Source organism: Salvia splendens, chromosome 6 (assembly GCF_004379255.2).
Source record: "Salvia splendens isolate huo1 chromosome 6, SspV2, whole genome shotgun sequence".
NCBI classification, from domain to species: Eukaryota; Viridiplantae; Streptophyta; class Magnoliopsida; order Lamiales; family Lamiaceae; genus Salvia; species Salvia splendens.
In genome coordinates, this window is record NC_056037.1 from 20437737 (window position 1) to 20454390 (window position 16654).

Below are 16654 nucleotides of genomic sequence, written 5' to 3' on the forward strand. Positions count from 1 at the left end.
CCACAACAACTAATTTTACATAATTAACTCAAACACATAGAGACTCAATTTCCACAAAAGATATTCTTATTCAACATCCTCATTAATTAAAAATAAAATAAGTCGCAAAAATGTCATGTTACACATAACTGTACTATCTTAGAATGACATTTTACCTTTTCAGAAAGGAAGGTGAAAGAATCAGTTGAGAAGAGAAGAATCCATCAACGCCTAATAGAACACAAGCGGTACGTCATAAATTATGATGGCAAAGCAAGTTTAATTACTAAGCTTGCAAAAAATATAAGTTGGCCAAAAGAGATCAGAACAGAGGAAGAAGAGTGATATTCTCCCATAATATTTTTTGTTTATAATATTATGAATATTTATTTTAATTAACACATATTCTTACTATAAACATCATTATATTCTTCTTATCCTCTTTTTATTTTAATCTACTTACCTTAAAATTTATCTTTATTATTTAAAAATCTTAGTCCTACTTACTTATAATTTATTTCATTTGAAAGTGTTAGTGACAATACTAGTTCTGTCAATAAAACAATACTCAAATTTATCTTTATTATTTAAAAATCTTATGTCCTACTTACTTTATAATTTATTTTCATTTGAAAGTGTTAGTGATAATACTAGTTATGTCAATAAACAATACTCCTATTAACAAAATTTAAAATATTTATCAATAGTATGAAAACAATTGAAAAAGCCGCAACACTTCTCTAGAAGTGAAATTGAAATTGAAATCCCTTTACCGGTTAGTGACTGCTAATCCCCGCTCTCACTGTATGGAGCCCTCTCCTCTCTTCACTGACGACCCCGCTCGCCGGCCGAAACGCCTGGAAGCCGGTATAATCTCTAGGATCCATCTCGAGAACTTCATGTGTCACAGCAATCTCGACATTGAGTTCGGAGACTTGGTTAACTCATCACCGGTCAAAATGGGAGTACGCACGCACGCTCCTCTCTAATTCTATCTCCGTCACTGTGTGTATATCAACTTATTGCACTCAATCTTCGTTCCTATTTTCATTTTTATCTGTTAACTCATTCAGGTGGAAAGAGCGCAATATTAACGGCACTTTGTGTCGCATTCGGCTGCCGAGCTCGTGGTACGCAGCGAGCGAATACACTAAAGGATTTTATCAAAACTGGCTGCAGGTTTGTTTTCCTTTTTTTCTCGAAAGTATTTGGGTAAGGAATTGCAATCAGCATTTTAAGATGTTTTACATTTTCAGATGTTTTTACATTGTTGTAAACTTACAGTGCCTTCTCTTTGTTGAAGATTTATCGTCAGAAAGTTTTTATCACACACACCACTAATATTATCATAAATTGGAGGGGAAAAGGGTTGCCTGGGGAAAATGATCCACTCTATAGAATATGTTAAAAAATGTGAAAATATATACCTTTCATCAAAGAGAATGCAACTTTAGTGGATATCGTTTGTAAACTACTAAAAAATAAAACTAATTGAGTTGTAGAGAGAATTGAGACTCAAGTAGTGAAACCAATTGCTTTTAAATACTCAAATGTAAATATGTTGTATCAACAATGATGCACTGATTTTCTCTCATTGGCCCGAATGGTCTAGGAGGTAATTACTGGTTTTATTGAATCCTATGTATCCCTATCTACTTGCTCTTGCTTTAGGGGGAAGACTTATGTCTTATATGTATGTACTTCTTTGATTTGAAATTTTAAGTCTCTAAATCAAAATTTCTCGCCTCCTTCTCAAATATGATTTCTTCCTCTCTACCCTTATGAGTTAAAAAATTGAACCACTCTAAAGTCTAAAATATGAAAAATAACCAACTTGACGTAATTCATGAGATGCCACTGCATATGATTTTCTACATCTCATTTTTATAATGTTTATTGATGTGTGCCTATCATATACATTACATGCTGTAGCATCATGTCTCTAATTTGGATCTAGCAAGTTGTTATTAACGTAATTTATTTATGGATGGTGCTTGACTAAATTGTTTCTTGTTATACCATGTCTTATAAGTTATTTCAATCCATTTTTGTCCATATACAGCTCTGCGCTTGTCCAAGTTGAGATAAAGAATCAAGGTGAAGATGCTTTCAAGCATGAACTGTATGGAGACACCATCACCGTGGAGCGTAGAATCTCAGAATCTGCTGGTGGCAGCATCACATTAAAAACAGTCAAGGTTTTATTTGCTTGGTCTAATATCTCATTTGTTTTCGGTACATGTCCAGAAAAAGTTGAATATTTCCAATATCCCTGCCTAAACTGCTATATTAAGAAATATATGTACGAGTAGAAGTGATTATGAATTAGTGAGCTCATTTGTTCAGATGTGTTGATGCTTTGTCTTAGCAATAAATATGAATTTGTGAACTCATCAAACAATAAGTTAGTTAGTTCTCACCATTTTACTGCAACTTACAAAAGAATTAGTGCTAAAATTACCATAATATTGTTTTACATGCATATTTTATCATAATTGTGAGTGGAATGTGTTAGTGAAAAATGAGGTGACTGAAATGGGACAATTAATGGGGAATGAGGAAAATGGCAAAATGGAACAAGAAAGGGGGACCAGAGGGAGTAGTAAAAATTCACTTTTTATATAGGAAGAAAATTACACTGTAACATTAGCTTTGAAATTACACTAATAAAATCTTTCTTGATACTTGATTGTGTTGATTTTTTTCACACTGCTCAGGTGACACTGTGATTTTTCTATGATGTGTTCCTGCATTTGTCAATTCATTGTAAAAAAGATTTTGCCCAAGTTGGATTACTGATGATCATTGACAATGACATCTGTTCCTTTGGAAAACTGGTGTAAGAAAAACCCTTAGTGAGAGGTTGTTTCCTTTGAACTTTTCATTTTGAGAATTTTCAAATATATAATGATATTCTTGAAGTTCGTTTGTGGCATATTTTTACTCATAAAAGTCAATTTGTAATTGAATAAATGGGATGTTCTATAATGCCTATACTTTAATTTTTCTGTTGAGTTTCTCTTATCTGCAGGTTGGTTGATGGTTTATTTCTATAACCGAGAAATTAAATTTTGTCAAGAAAATGTTTTCTCTCTCCTCAATCATGGGATTTATTTTTCTTCCTATATGCTTGTCTGGTTCCACCCTTCCTATGTGCTCTTTTTCCAGAAAATGATTTAATCGTGGGGATTTATTTATGACATCTTGGTTATCTTCTATTTTTATTACTATCTAATGCTTGTCTCTCTTTATTACTTAGTTAATAATGACAACTATAATGTTAAATATTTGTATGCTATCCTGATTGCTCACTATTCAGGTAGAAAAATTGGCTCCAAGAGAGATGATCTCCGTGAGATTGTAGAATACTTCAATGTCAGTACTACTAACCATTTCAATGCATTTTTTAAACTTATGAAAAGATGAATTGATTCTGCTGCAAACTTTATCTCATTTACTTCCAATGTTATCAAATAGCGGATATGGCGGCGCCGTGGCGTTCGGTGGTGGAAACGCCATAGCAACATGTCGCTGCCATAACACCGCCATATCCGACATTTGACAACATTGCGTGTGTACTGCATTTAGGAATAGGGCATTATGCAAGAAACATTGTAGTTAGAGTGGTATATTATGCTTTATTAATTGTTTAAAGTGTTTTAGATGTTATATTTTAATATTTTTTAATTTTTGAATTATATATAAATACATAAGTATTATTTTATTTATTTAATTTTTGACCGCCATATCCGCCATATCCCTGTGGCGGTTTTTAGGCAAACCGCCATAAGCCGCCATACGAGATTGATAACATTGTTTACTTCATTGATGACTAGAAAAGCTATCTTTTTGTTTAGTTAAATGATATGGACATGTTATTGACTTGGTTCTCTGTCCCTTATCTAAGTTCTTGTGTCTGACCTTGTTGCTGATTCAGGATGCTCTCTCACTTGATGTTTATAGATCAAACTTTATTGGGTCACTAAGTTACTTAGCAAATGACATAGACATTTGACTGAAAGGGTGACCACAGGCCTATGATGGACAACTTCAATAGCTTTTACTTCACCTCAACTTAAGAATATATGTTTGAGTGTACACATATGACATATCTTCCTATGCTGTCTGGTTCCACCCTTCCATTCCATGTTGCTAGTGAGATATCATTATATTGACACCTTATCTTCCGTCCTTAAAGTATGCCATTCTTTGTGTCAGTGTTATCAAATAGCGGATATGGCGGGCGTTCAGTGGTGGAAACGCCATAGCACCATGACGCTGCCATAGCACCGCCATATCCGACATTTGACAATATTGCGTGTGTAATGCATTTGACACCTTATCTTCCGTCCTTAAAGTAATGCATTCAGTGGTTAGAGTGGTATATTATGCTTTATTAATTGTTTAAAGTGTTTTATTTTTAATATTTTTAATATTTTTAATTTTTGAATTATATATAAATATGTAAGTATTATTTTATTTATTTAATTTTTGACCGCCATATCCGCCATACTAATACGCCATATCCCTGTGGCGGTTTTTAGGAAAACCGCCATAAGCCGCCATATGAGATTGATAACATTGCTTCGTGTGTTAATGTCTTTTAGGCTCTGGAAATAGTTTACTAATGCAAATATTGTCAATATGTTTTAGTAGTTGGTTAAGTTTTATATGATGCAGCGTTTCATGGAATGTTTGACGCTTTAGTGTGCTCAACTATCTTTCCCATTTGAGAATTATCACATTATACTAGTGGAGAGAGAAAAAGATCAGATCAAGAATTAATTCTGTCATCTGCAATGCTGTCCTCAACTAGACCAATGGTTGGACTATCATTTTGTGTTGATATCGTATTATCTTAGATACTGCGGTATCAATTCAGGTGAGGAAAATGCTACTAGCTAGAACTTATGTGCCTATTACAATTACGGGATTTGTTTTTACTCTTAGGGATGTCAATCCACTCTGAGACTAGTGCATTGGCCATAAAAGACCGAGAAAAATAAAGTTTTATAACCTTGAACTGAATGGTTAGAGGGATTGGAAATCTAACTCCATATATTTTTAGCCACATGTTACTCAGTTTGAGATTTCAAGTATTGTAAGAGTTAACTATATAATTTCAAGTACTGTACTCCCTCCGTCCCAGCTAAGAGTTGTATGCTTTGACTGTTCTAGTTAATATGAAAATTCCATGTGTAATTTTCCACTGAGCTTTTTTACCAGCATTGTCTGTTTGTTGGCAAGAATGTAGCTTTTGCTTAGCTTTTTATATGTCTTGTGCACTGTGAAAGCAGATATGTCAAATTTAAACAGATGTTGGTCAACAGGGTTGAGCTGTCATGTGCTGCGTTGCTTTTATTTGTCATGACAGTGGCAACAAAATCTATTAATGAACATGGCTTTCCTTTTCTTAGTACATAGATTTAGAACCTATGATCATATTAATGTGGAATATCAATTTAAATATTTCAGGTAGTGTCTTTACTTGGGACATACATGTTTGGGATTTCTTGTAGCCACTTTTGGTGTAAATGATCATAGTGCTTTGATGGGATTTCGCTACTGCATCTCATGATTCTCATTTTAATATTTCATTATTATATTGTTCAATATCGAAAAAGGTCATACTTCTCAAATATGAGTGTGTTCTGGGAACTAAAATGGACTTAATACTTTTATTGGATAGTTTCATTTTCTAATCTAATTATTATTCTCTAATCTAATCAGTGTTATTAATAGCGTATGGCGGCTTATGGTGGTCGGTCAAAAAACCGCCATAGGGATATTGCAGTTGGCATGGCGTATGGCGTAAATGGCGGTCGATAAATTAACAAATAAATAAAATATAATACATAACATAAGATGCAAAAAAATTAGAATAGTTATAGGAAAATTAGAAAATTAAATGGTGGAAGACAATAATTATGGAGACGCTTTCATCGAGTAGAATAATTATAGGAAAAGAGAGAGAATTATACAGTGGAATTAATCCATGTATCGAGTAGAACAGTTATAAGAAAAGAGAGAGAATTAAATAGTGGAATTAATACAAACTGAGCATCCACAATAGTGGATTAGTGCCCGCCCTAGCCACATTCTAGCGGCTAGGGCGGGCGTCTAGTCCACTATTGCAATCGGCTAACGGTAAGGACGAGCGCGGAGCGGACGAGAGGTTGGGCATGGACTAACCTGCTAGCCGATCGCTGGCCGCCTATTTTGCGGCGAGCAATAGGCTACTCGATTTATTTATTTATTTTTATTTTATTATTTATACTCTATATTTACAACTCATTCCACTTCATTTTTTTAATTTTTGATAAACACCAATAATTAAAATGAATTAAATCGTATTTGTCAATTTATTTGTCGGGCTAGGGCATTAGCTAGGCTATTGTTAGCCTATTGCTAGGTTGTTACTTGGCTAGGACAGTGGCTAGGCTGAAGGAAGGGCATGATGATGTGGCAGGAAGAGTTTTTGGCTAGACTATGCTAGTCTGATGCTATTGTGGATGGTTCAAGTAGTAGTACATAAAAATTTTCAGTTATCTTGAATCGTGAATGAAAATCTAGAATCTGGAGCCTTGTGCGTGTGGAGACTGGAGAGACGATAACTTGGATTGACAGCAGCGGTTATGATATTGAAGCCAGAAACTCCCATAAACCCTATAAATAGACTGTTTATAATGGCCAATGGGCTAGGTTACATGTCACGTGGGCCGGGTAGTGGGGTAAGTGGGGTCGTTTTACAAGGCAAAAAGGCATCTCGACCGCCATGAAAGCCATATCCTGCCACGGCGCTTCGCAAATGGCGGCCGCCATTCAAAAAAGGGAGTAAACTGCCATATCACATGGTGGCGGTGGCGTTGAGCCTAAAATCCGCCACGGGCATCCGCCACGGCTCCGCCATCTCCGCTTTTTAATAACACTGAATCTAATTATTATATCCCCTCCCCACTCTTTGCCTTCAGTTTTTATGGATAATACTACAATCTTTCTGTTAATGTGGTTGACCTGTTTCGCTATATAGATTGATGTAGAGAATCCATGCACAATCATGACACAAGACAAGAGTAGAGAATTTCTGCATTCAGGCAATGACAAAGACAAGTTCAAGGTAACAGTGAACTTGTAATTAACTACTTTGCTACTTCCACATAGCCAACTGAATCTCATTAATTTGGATAAATGTAATCACTAGTTTTAGTTATAACAAAACAAGTAACACCATCTTTACAGTTCTACTTCAAGGCAACACTTCTTCAACAAGTGGATGACCTACTAAGCGGTATTGACAAGCAGCTACAAGATGCAAATGGCCTAATTAGTCATTTGGAAGATTCCTTAAGGCCGGCAAAGAAGGAACTTGATGAATTACAAGAAAAGATAAAAAACATGGAAATTATGGAGGAGATGTCACAACAGGTGCAGCTATTAAGAAAGAAACTAGCTTGGTCGTGGGTATATGATGCTGATAGAAAACTTGATGTGCAACATACGTTGATTGAAAAGCTAAAAGGAAGGATACCTAGCTGTCAAGCAATGATTGACCAGAATCATGTATGTGGTTTTTCTATCTCCTGGAAAAATCTTTTGTGTTCTTTGTCTGTTTGTCTGTGTCTCCAAAGTGACCTGGAAGCATATTGTGGAAGATCTTCTGTGTTGATGTTTGATTTACCGCTACTGAGTAGTGATAATAAGCTGCTGGTGATGTCATTGATTGCTTTGGTTGTAAACGATTTAGTGGAAACTCCTTACTCTTCAGATTACTTAGTAAATTCTTATTGGGTTGTTTCCAAAGATAAGACTAGCTAAATGGTGACTATTAGTGCATCCATCCTGCTGGGTTCGTTTTTGGCCAAATTTATTTTGCCAAATAACCTGAGATGTCCGCTGAGATTTGATTCAAAGAGTTGGCTAACTGATAATACCCACATTGCTTATTGCAGCACAAGATGGAAAAATTGAATGATCGATTGGCAGCAAAGAAAGATGAAATATCAAATATGATGGAAAGAACATCTGAAGTTAGAAGATTGAAGGAGGATCTACAGCAAAATCTTTCTATGGTATGGTATTTATTTGATATTCTGTATTACACTTGATTCTTTTAATTATCAAAGGCTGATGAAAAATGTATTCTTGCTCAGATCTCCCATTTCCCTTACGTTCTAGTTTTGTCATTCATTCTCTTTAATGTTCTTTTGCCTGTGCCAAATAACTGTTCTTTAGAGTCTGCCTCGACTAAATCTTGAAGTGTATATCTTCTCCTTTACAAGTTTCTTTGAGAAAAATTGTTTGCCTCATCTAGTTTGGTAATTGCTTGAGCTTCTTTTCTTCTATACACAGCAGCATAATCGGTGTACTCACTCTTGTAGAGTTCTATAGCAGTATTGTTTTGTGACTAAGATCCTGAAATGTAAAGATTTTATTTTAGGCTGTGAAGGAGCAGCTTGAGCTAACAGGGGAACAAGAGCGCATAAATAGGCAAATTGATAATATGGTTAAACAGGTCAGATCACTCGAGAGGCAGATCCAGGAAATGCATGAGCAGTATCAGCAAAATACACAGGTAACACACTTGCTGAGATATGATATACATACCAATTGGCCTTTTAAAACTGACATAGGTGAAACAAACTAATCCAAGGTCATTGGTGTTACTTTGAGTCTTGAGATGTGCATTGATGTTATTTACCGTGGGAATCTAATACAGATTACTCCATAAGTGCAGTTTCTCCCAATGCCAATATAATTTAAGAGTTCAAAAGTGCTCCTACATTACCCCAAATGATTAATTATATGTTCCAATACAATTTTCTTTTACAATTTTTTAGAAATTAAGTATTTTCTAATTTAACCCTCTGATATAATAAGTTATATGAATTATATTTTCTAATATATTTTTTTGAGAAAATATTTATTTCCTTGTAATTTTAAGCTTGACATAAGAAGAGTTTCTTTTCAAGAAAATAAATTATTTTTCTCTCTAAATGTTTTTCTGAAAATATAATTATTATTTTTATTTAATTAGTTATATGAATTATATTTTAGACTACTGTTTCTCGAAATATGGACAAATGGCAGTTTAAGTCCAAAATCGGTAGAGTACATTTTACCAAAAAAACTTTTTGGTCATATACATTTTATGTAATAGCCTCTGGTCCTAAACAATATGTTTTGGTCCATATTTAATGGTTTTGTAAAAAATTAAACGCTCAACCATGTTTTGGCCTGATTATGGGTTAAATATTATTTTAATTAATCAAATGGAAGTACAAGTTGGTCTCGCACATTTGTTCAAAAACCTATTGGTCCTATACACTGTTATGTTTTGGTCTATATTTACCCCAGTAATTAATCAGGTCAACGTGGTTGATAGTTAGTTTTTGACAAACCTTTACATATGGACCAAAACAAATCTAAGATGAGAAGCTAACACACTCAATGGGTCGAACCAAAAGTTTTTTTGCACATTTGTAAGAGACCAATTTTGGACTTTAGTCCGGATGTTTTGATATAATTAGCTATATGAATTGTATTTCATGATCTAATTTTTCAAAAATAAGTTATATTTTCTTTTACTCCCTCCGTCCCCAAATATGCGCTTTGGGTTCGGCACATGTTTTAATGCAAAATTGGTAAAGTAAGAGAGTTAGAGAGAAAAAGTAATTAATATTGTTTGTGGAGAACGGGTCCCACCTCATTAGAGAGAAAATAGTTTCTAAAATTAGAAAGTGCATATTCTTGTGGGACGGACAAAAAGGAAATGGTGCATATTCTTGTGGGACAGAGGGAGTATAATTTTTGGACCAATTCATAATGTGTAGGACCAAAAAGTGAGCTTGAGCAAATATTTGGGACCAAAAATGGATTTCAGACATTAAATTTATTAGGTTAAACTGGTTAGTTAATAGTATATGGTTAAGTGGCCAAACTGGTCAAATGCATTTGACCGTCAATTTTATACGGCTCCAATTTTTGACCGATTCATATTGTTACAGACCAAATGCTACCAAACATAATGTTAAGGAACAAAAAGTTCATTTGGGCTAATGTAAAGAACCAATTTTGGACTTTAGTCTTTCTAAAGCAAGTGCCTCACTACTTTCCAATAGCTTATGGCTAAAGCTACTTTTAAATTTTATATTCATTTATGGCTAAAACAAAGAAAAAATACATACATACTTAAGAGATAATGCCTGACGCCAAAGTTCTTAGGTTCGAGTCCTCTATGGTACAATCTTTAAATTTATATTCGTTTACCCATAAAAAAGTATGGATACTAAATCATTGAACTCAGACTTGTTTTTAGAGTGAGTTGGTGTTTTGAATGTGGCATATTAATATGGGATCATAAGGAATCTGTTCATAAAATGTACTCCCTCCGTCCCAATGTAGTTGAGTCGTATTCCTTTTTGGGTTGTCCCAAGTTAGCTGCGTCGTTTCCTTTTATGTCAAAAACTTTATCTTTTCTCATACTTTATTCTCTCTTCATTTCTCTTACTTTATTCCCTCTCTTACTTTACTCTCTCCACTTTAACCTTTAACACATCAATTTCTTAAATCTCATGCCCAAAAGAAATGCCCCAACTACCTTGGGATGGAGGGAGTATATCTTACACCAAAATACAACTGAACCAGATATAACTTGCAAATATGATATGGTTCAATAGGCTGAAGAAAATGAGATGGAGGAAAGGCTTAGGGAACTTCAAGCTGAAGTTGATAAAGCTAATGTCAACACTCAGAGGTAGCATTCCATTCTAAAATTCTTTCATCTGCTATGTGCTAGCTTTCATACTTTCAGAATTCAAAGGTATTTTCATCAAAATGAAATCGTCATTCAGATCGAAGGAAGAAGAGGAAAACATGCAGCAGAGAATAGCTATGTTAGAAAATGAAATACACCAGATTTTCATTCAGGTAATGGTATCTGTATGATGCGTCAGCTTGTGCATCTTTAAAATCATGCACCAGGACAGTGCAAGCTAAAGACATGCAATGGAATTGCATACCACGAACTGGTTGTATGTTCTATATGTGTGGAAATGTCAAAAGAATTGAAGTCATTAGTCTTTACATTGTCCTTTTTTGTTCTCACCATGAAATTTAACAAATTGAACTTTCGCAACATGTCATGTTTCTAAATGTTTCCAGTTCCTGTTTCTTTTCAAGAAAATCTTCATTTATGGCATAGACGAAGCTACACTAGCCCCCCCCCCCCCCCCCCCCCGAATTTGATGTTGCCCCCAACAGTTTCACTTTTATCTATACTATGTATATATATCGAATCTTGCTAACAACATCCCTTTATATTATTTTACATGCCTATTCATCTTCTGTTTTTTTTTAATTATTGTAAAAATTACTACTCCCTCCGTCCCACTATAACCGACACAATTTTCTTTTTGGGATGTCCCATTCTAAATTGCACATTTTTTAAAATAGAAACTTCATTCACTCTGTCTCTTACTTTATTCTCTTTCAACTTAACTTACAAAAAACAACATTGCATAAAATCCTGTGCTGAATAAGAAATGCTCCACATAGAGTGTGACGGAAGGAGTATATGATTATGTTATTTTAATCTATGTTATCTCTTAATAGGCACATCACTTTAATTTTCACACACCCATTTTATCTTTACAAAATATATACTACCTCTGTGCCCTAAAAATAGAAATAATTTGTATTTATTCATTCATTTTCTATGTTTAATTGTACTTCATTAGTTTCCATGAAATATATTCAATATTTCAAAATATATATGGCCAAAAAATTCTATTATTTTATAACAATGTTTTTCGATTAATGATGCCTAGGAACGTATCAATAAATTTAACAATGGCACATGGTTGCATCCGACGATGCCGATACCGATACCGACTCCAATTTTTTTCATAATTGTTAAAAATGATTCGGGAGTAAAATTGTTTGAGATGTTCATATATTGCCACGTGGTGAGTTGAATCGATCACAATTGCAGAAAGAGGGAAAATAAGATCAAGGAGAGAAGTGGTTTCTGCATATGTGATTGGTTGGACACACCTTGTGGCGATATTTCTGGACCACTGACTTTATACATAGTTCGGCCCACTAACTACTTAGTCACTGTTCATGGAATAATTTAGTCAGCATGTCCTTCTCCAGATTGAAGATGTCGATAAAAGCAATCGTGATATTTCCTCACGGATACGGGAAATCCAAATGCATCAAAGGAATAAGGTTGACTGAAAGACTTAAGCGTGAGGGCCAAAGTTAAGTAAAATATTGAAATACATAGACATTGGGTTGATTTGTGCTTCTGTGGTTTGAAATGGTAGTTTCTAATGCAGATTTCCAGAATCAATTGATGATCTCAGAATGTTACATGAGAAAAAAGAGCGTAAAATATCAAGAAAACTGCGTACTTACAAAGCCTTCAAGGAAAAGTTGGAAGTGAGTTAAAGCATCCTTAATGTCTCACGCTTGTTCTTTGCTATAAAAGTGGTCGATAGTTGTTTTGCATCTTGAAGTATGTTAATTTTATATGAAAGTTCATTTTAGGCATGTGAAAAGGCACTAAACGTGAGATGGGGCAAATTCCAGAGGAACGCAACTCTTTTGAAGCGTCAGCTAACATGGCAGTAGGACCTCTTCTCTTTTTTTATTTTTGTCCCCTCATTAGATGTATCTTTCTTTCTCTATTTGTAGGAGGACAATGATTTGTGATCTAATGATTATATCTGATAGATTCAATGGCCATTTGAAAAAGAAAGGGATCAGTGGTCAGATCAAAGTTAGTTATGAAGAGCAGACTCTCTCAGTAGAGGTAAAGTGCTTGAACTATGAAACTCTACCTGATCAGAATGGTTACTTTCAAGGTTCCATGTCTCCAATCTAAAAATAAGTGATATGTGGCTGGATAATTTCCCTCATTGTTCCTATCTTACCAGGTAAAGATGCCGCAAGATGCATCAAGCAGCACTGTTCGTGACACTAGTGGACTTTCAGGTTTGATCCTTTGCAGATATATGCTTCATGTTTTGACTGCTAGTGGACAATATGGAGAAACCAATTTTGTATCATTTGTGCTAATTTACAATAATTGCTACTCCCCCCGTCCGTGAAATATTATCCAGTTTTGCTATTTCGGTCCGTCCGTGAAATGTTGTCCACTTTGTTTTTTTTCTATTTTTGGTAAATGGACCCTACTTTCAACTAACTCATTACACTCACATTCAATTATAAAACCAATATATAAATATGGGACCTATATTCCACTAACTTTTTCCACTCACTTTTTCTTCACATTTCTTAAAACCCATGCCAAGTCAAACTTGGACAACATTTCGCGGATGGAGGGAGTAAGAGCTTATTTGTATATTGCTACAAAACAACCAGCTCTTTGAACATATTCTGTAGAAATGATAATATACTTATGTGTAGATATAAGGTGTGAACAAAAATAAAGAATGAAACGTCTCAAATTGATTAGAAATAGGGTACAATACTTAGATCATCACTTTCAAATTAGTGTTAGTTTACCTAATTAGCCAATGAGGATAGTCAAACTAATAGTAAGTTGGGAGCTTAATAAAACTAATACGTACCCAATTTTTAGACTTTCGGATGAGTAGTGTACCCTATTGTCCACACCTCTCTTCAATTATCTCAAAATCCCTAAATCCCCCTTCGCTTTCTGCATTTCTCTCCACACTTCTCTCTCTACATTCTCTCCACACCGCCCCTACCTGACGCCAACTGCTCACATTGTCGTGCACTGCTACACCCTTCCTCTGGATCAGAGTGAACCGCGAGTCCGCGACTGCCCATCTGCTCGAGCTGCCTGACCAAACCTCTACTTTGCTTTTGCCTTTTCCCGCTCCGCCCTTCCTTAAAATTTAAGGGCAACATGAGTGCTAGTTTGGTATACAAATTTGGTTCCGATTAATTCTGTTGCCCCACTGCCCCACAGTGTTTGCGGCAGTGCCTAAGTTATCAAACACACCCCCCTTGTTCTTCTTGCCGCAACATTTCGATCCAGAGTTGCCTTTCCGTTGGTCTGAACCCACAATTTTTCTTCTTGGCTTCCCTATGCCATTTCCACTACTGCCGGCCCTGCCTCAGTACATGATTCCTCTGATAAATTGTTTGGTTTTGCATGCAGCCTCAAGTTCTCAAACATGAACATTGTGCTGCAATAATTATATTGTGATTATAATGGAGTAATGAAGAGTTATTACAAGGAGAGGTTACAGGATGGTGGAGGTGGTGGAGTGGAGTTTCTAATTATTACACTATGATCATTATCGTAATATTTATTTCCTTAGTCTTTTTAATCTTTTGAAGGTCCTACATGTAGGCCCCTTGAGGTTTGTGAGCAATGTTCAATCATTTGTTTAGTTTAAGGAATAATATGTCGTAGAGCCTCATTAGATGAGTGTCCTCATAAGAGTATTATCATTTGTTTCGTTTCAGTTTATATATTAATATCAACTATATTTTCTATTCTTATTGTTCGTTGCCAGCCTTCTTCGTCTCTTTACTCTAACAACTTTGGCATGTCTGGAATCCAAAGATTACGGAAATGCACAATGCCAATCCACAGTGCTAATGCTAATGAAAAGACAAAAGTAAAATAGTTAGTTTAAAACTCAGGCAATGCCTCTCATACATCTCGTTCTATCTGCATTTTAGATTTATCATTTAATTGTCTGAACTGGTTAGAACAGCGAGTAAATACTGTTTGATCAATGATTAAATTAATGCATTGCACATTTCTTTTGGCTTGTGATTCCTAGAATTTTGTCATTGGCTTACACTTTTATATTAAACAGAAAAAAGTAAAAAAAAAGTGAACTGAAACAAAACACAATCGGGTATGGTGGTATTGCTTGCGATTAACTGTTATTTGATGTTTCAACAGGTGGTGAGAGATCCTTTTCAACATTATGTTTTGCCCTTGCACTTCATGAGATGACAGAAGCACCTTTTCGGGCAATGGATGAATTTGATGTATTTATGGTATGTCCTCCCTCAATTACTTTTGGCTTCCTATCCACAAAATGCTTCTAGATTGACTATATCCTATGCGTTTGTCATTAATTTAAATTTTCTCTGATTATTGTAAATCATTTGGAGTTGAGGGTTGACATGTTTTAGGTTTTGATATATTCTGAAAATTAAGGATACAGAAATTTTGGGAATCCTTCAATATATACCATATAAAATTACTACAACTGTGGAAGGAACTGCATATTTATTAATATATGATACAATGATGCAAAGAGCAAATATCATCAGAATGTGTTTCCTCACTGGTAACAATAAAGTGGCATCTGTAGGTTTCCTCGATGGTTACAAAAAAAGCAACTCGATGCCCAATAAACTAGCTAAATATACTGAATATATAGTACTTTAAACAAGAACCGTTTTTATAAGATTTCTTATATGCATAGAAAAGAAGAATGAGAAGCATATCTATATGCCTTGTACTGTACCATACAAGTTTATTGAAACGTAGTGGTCTTTCAGTTATTCAGTTTGCTTAACAGAAAATCGTTTTAGTTTAAAGTAAATATTGGTTTCGAGTCTTGATGTTCAGCTGAAAATCATGTTACTTGTAACCCAGAATTGAATATTGGCTTTGGTGGTGCTATCAATGTTAATGATACATGTATTTCTTCGATCATATACTTCAATATGATTCACATGACTCACAGTGTCTTCAAGTACGATGAGGTTCATGTAGTCAGTGCTCATCATTATGATATCTGAAACTAAATAACTAGATAAGAGCCATAATTTTATATGCTGCTCTAAATTGCAGGATGCAGTTAGCAGAAAAATCAGCTTGGATGCTATAGTGGATTTTGCTTTGGCCCAAGGTTCTCAATGGATATTTATAACCCCACATGTCATCAGGTAACAGAGCATAAATCAACCCATCCATTTTCTTATGCTTTTCTAGACTTTTATCTACTGTGCAAAATCCTGCTGGCTTCTATTTAACAGCTTCGAGCATAAAAAATCGGGTTTTGTGTCATTAAACTATACGTTTAGAGCTATGTTAATAGTGCGGAATGGGTAGATCTCAATGATGAAATTTCTAGTTTAGTGAAAATTAATATACTTGGGCATACACTCAAATCCATCGTCTTCTGCGCTTTGTTCAGTATGGTTAAAAATGATGAAAGGATCAAGAAGCAACAAATGGCTGCTCCTCGAGGGTGATTCTTCAAAACTGCAACTCGTATCACAGGGTGTTTCGACTATCAGTTCTGCCAATTATCTAGGTTTTTTTTATCATCTCTGTTAGGTGGTCTCTTCGCTTTAACTATGTAAGTTTTTCGCATTGGTGTTTATGGGTTCAGAAATGGCACAGATTCTTGCTTGCAGTTTCACTTAGTCTACGAGTCATGTTGAGGAGTGACTTGGTGTGAACTTGCTTTCCTAGACAGCATTGTTTTGCTCACTTAATTTTTGCCTACTTAGAGCATCCGCAACGGTGGCAGCCGTCGCCACCGCCGTCCGCGCCGCTGGAACGGATGTGTCTCGCCGCCGCCGCGCTCGCGCCGCGCGGCGATTGGGCAACTGCATAGCCGTTGCCTTTAAATGTTTTTTTTTAATTTAAAATCGGTTTTTAATTAAAAAAACGATAAAAAAAATTTTTCACTTCCCAAAAAAATTA

At 35.1% G+C, this 16654-nt stretch overlaps 1 pseudogene; it reads left to right on the plus strand.

Moving 5' to 3' along the window:
* The first annotated feature begins 739 nt into the window (after window positions 1-739).
* Window positions 740-16393, plus strand: LOC121808121 (annotated as a pseudogene).
* The last annotated feature ends 261 nt before the right edge of the window (window positions 16394-16654 follow it).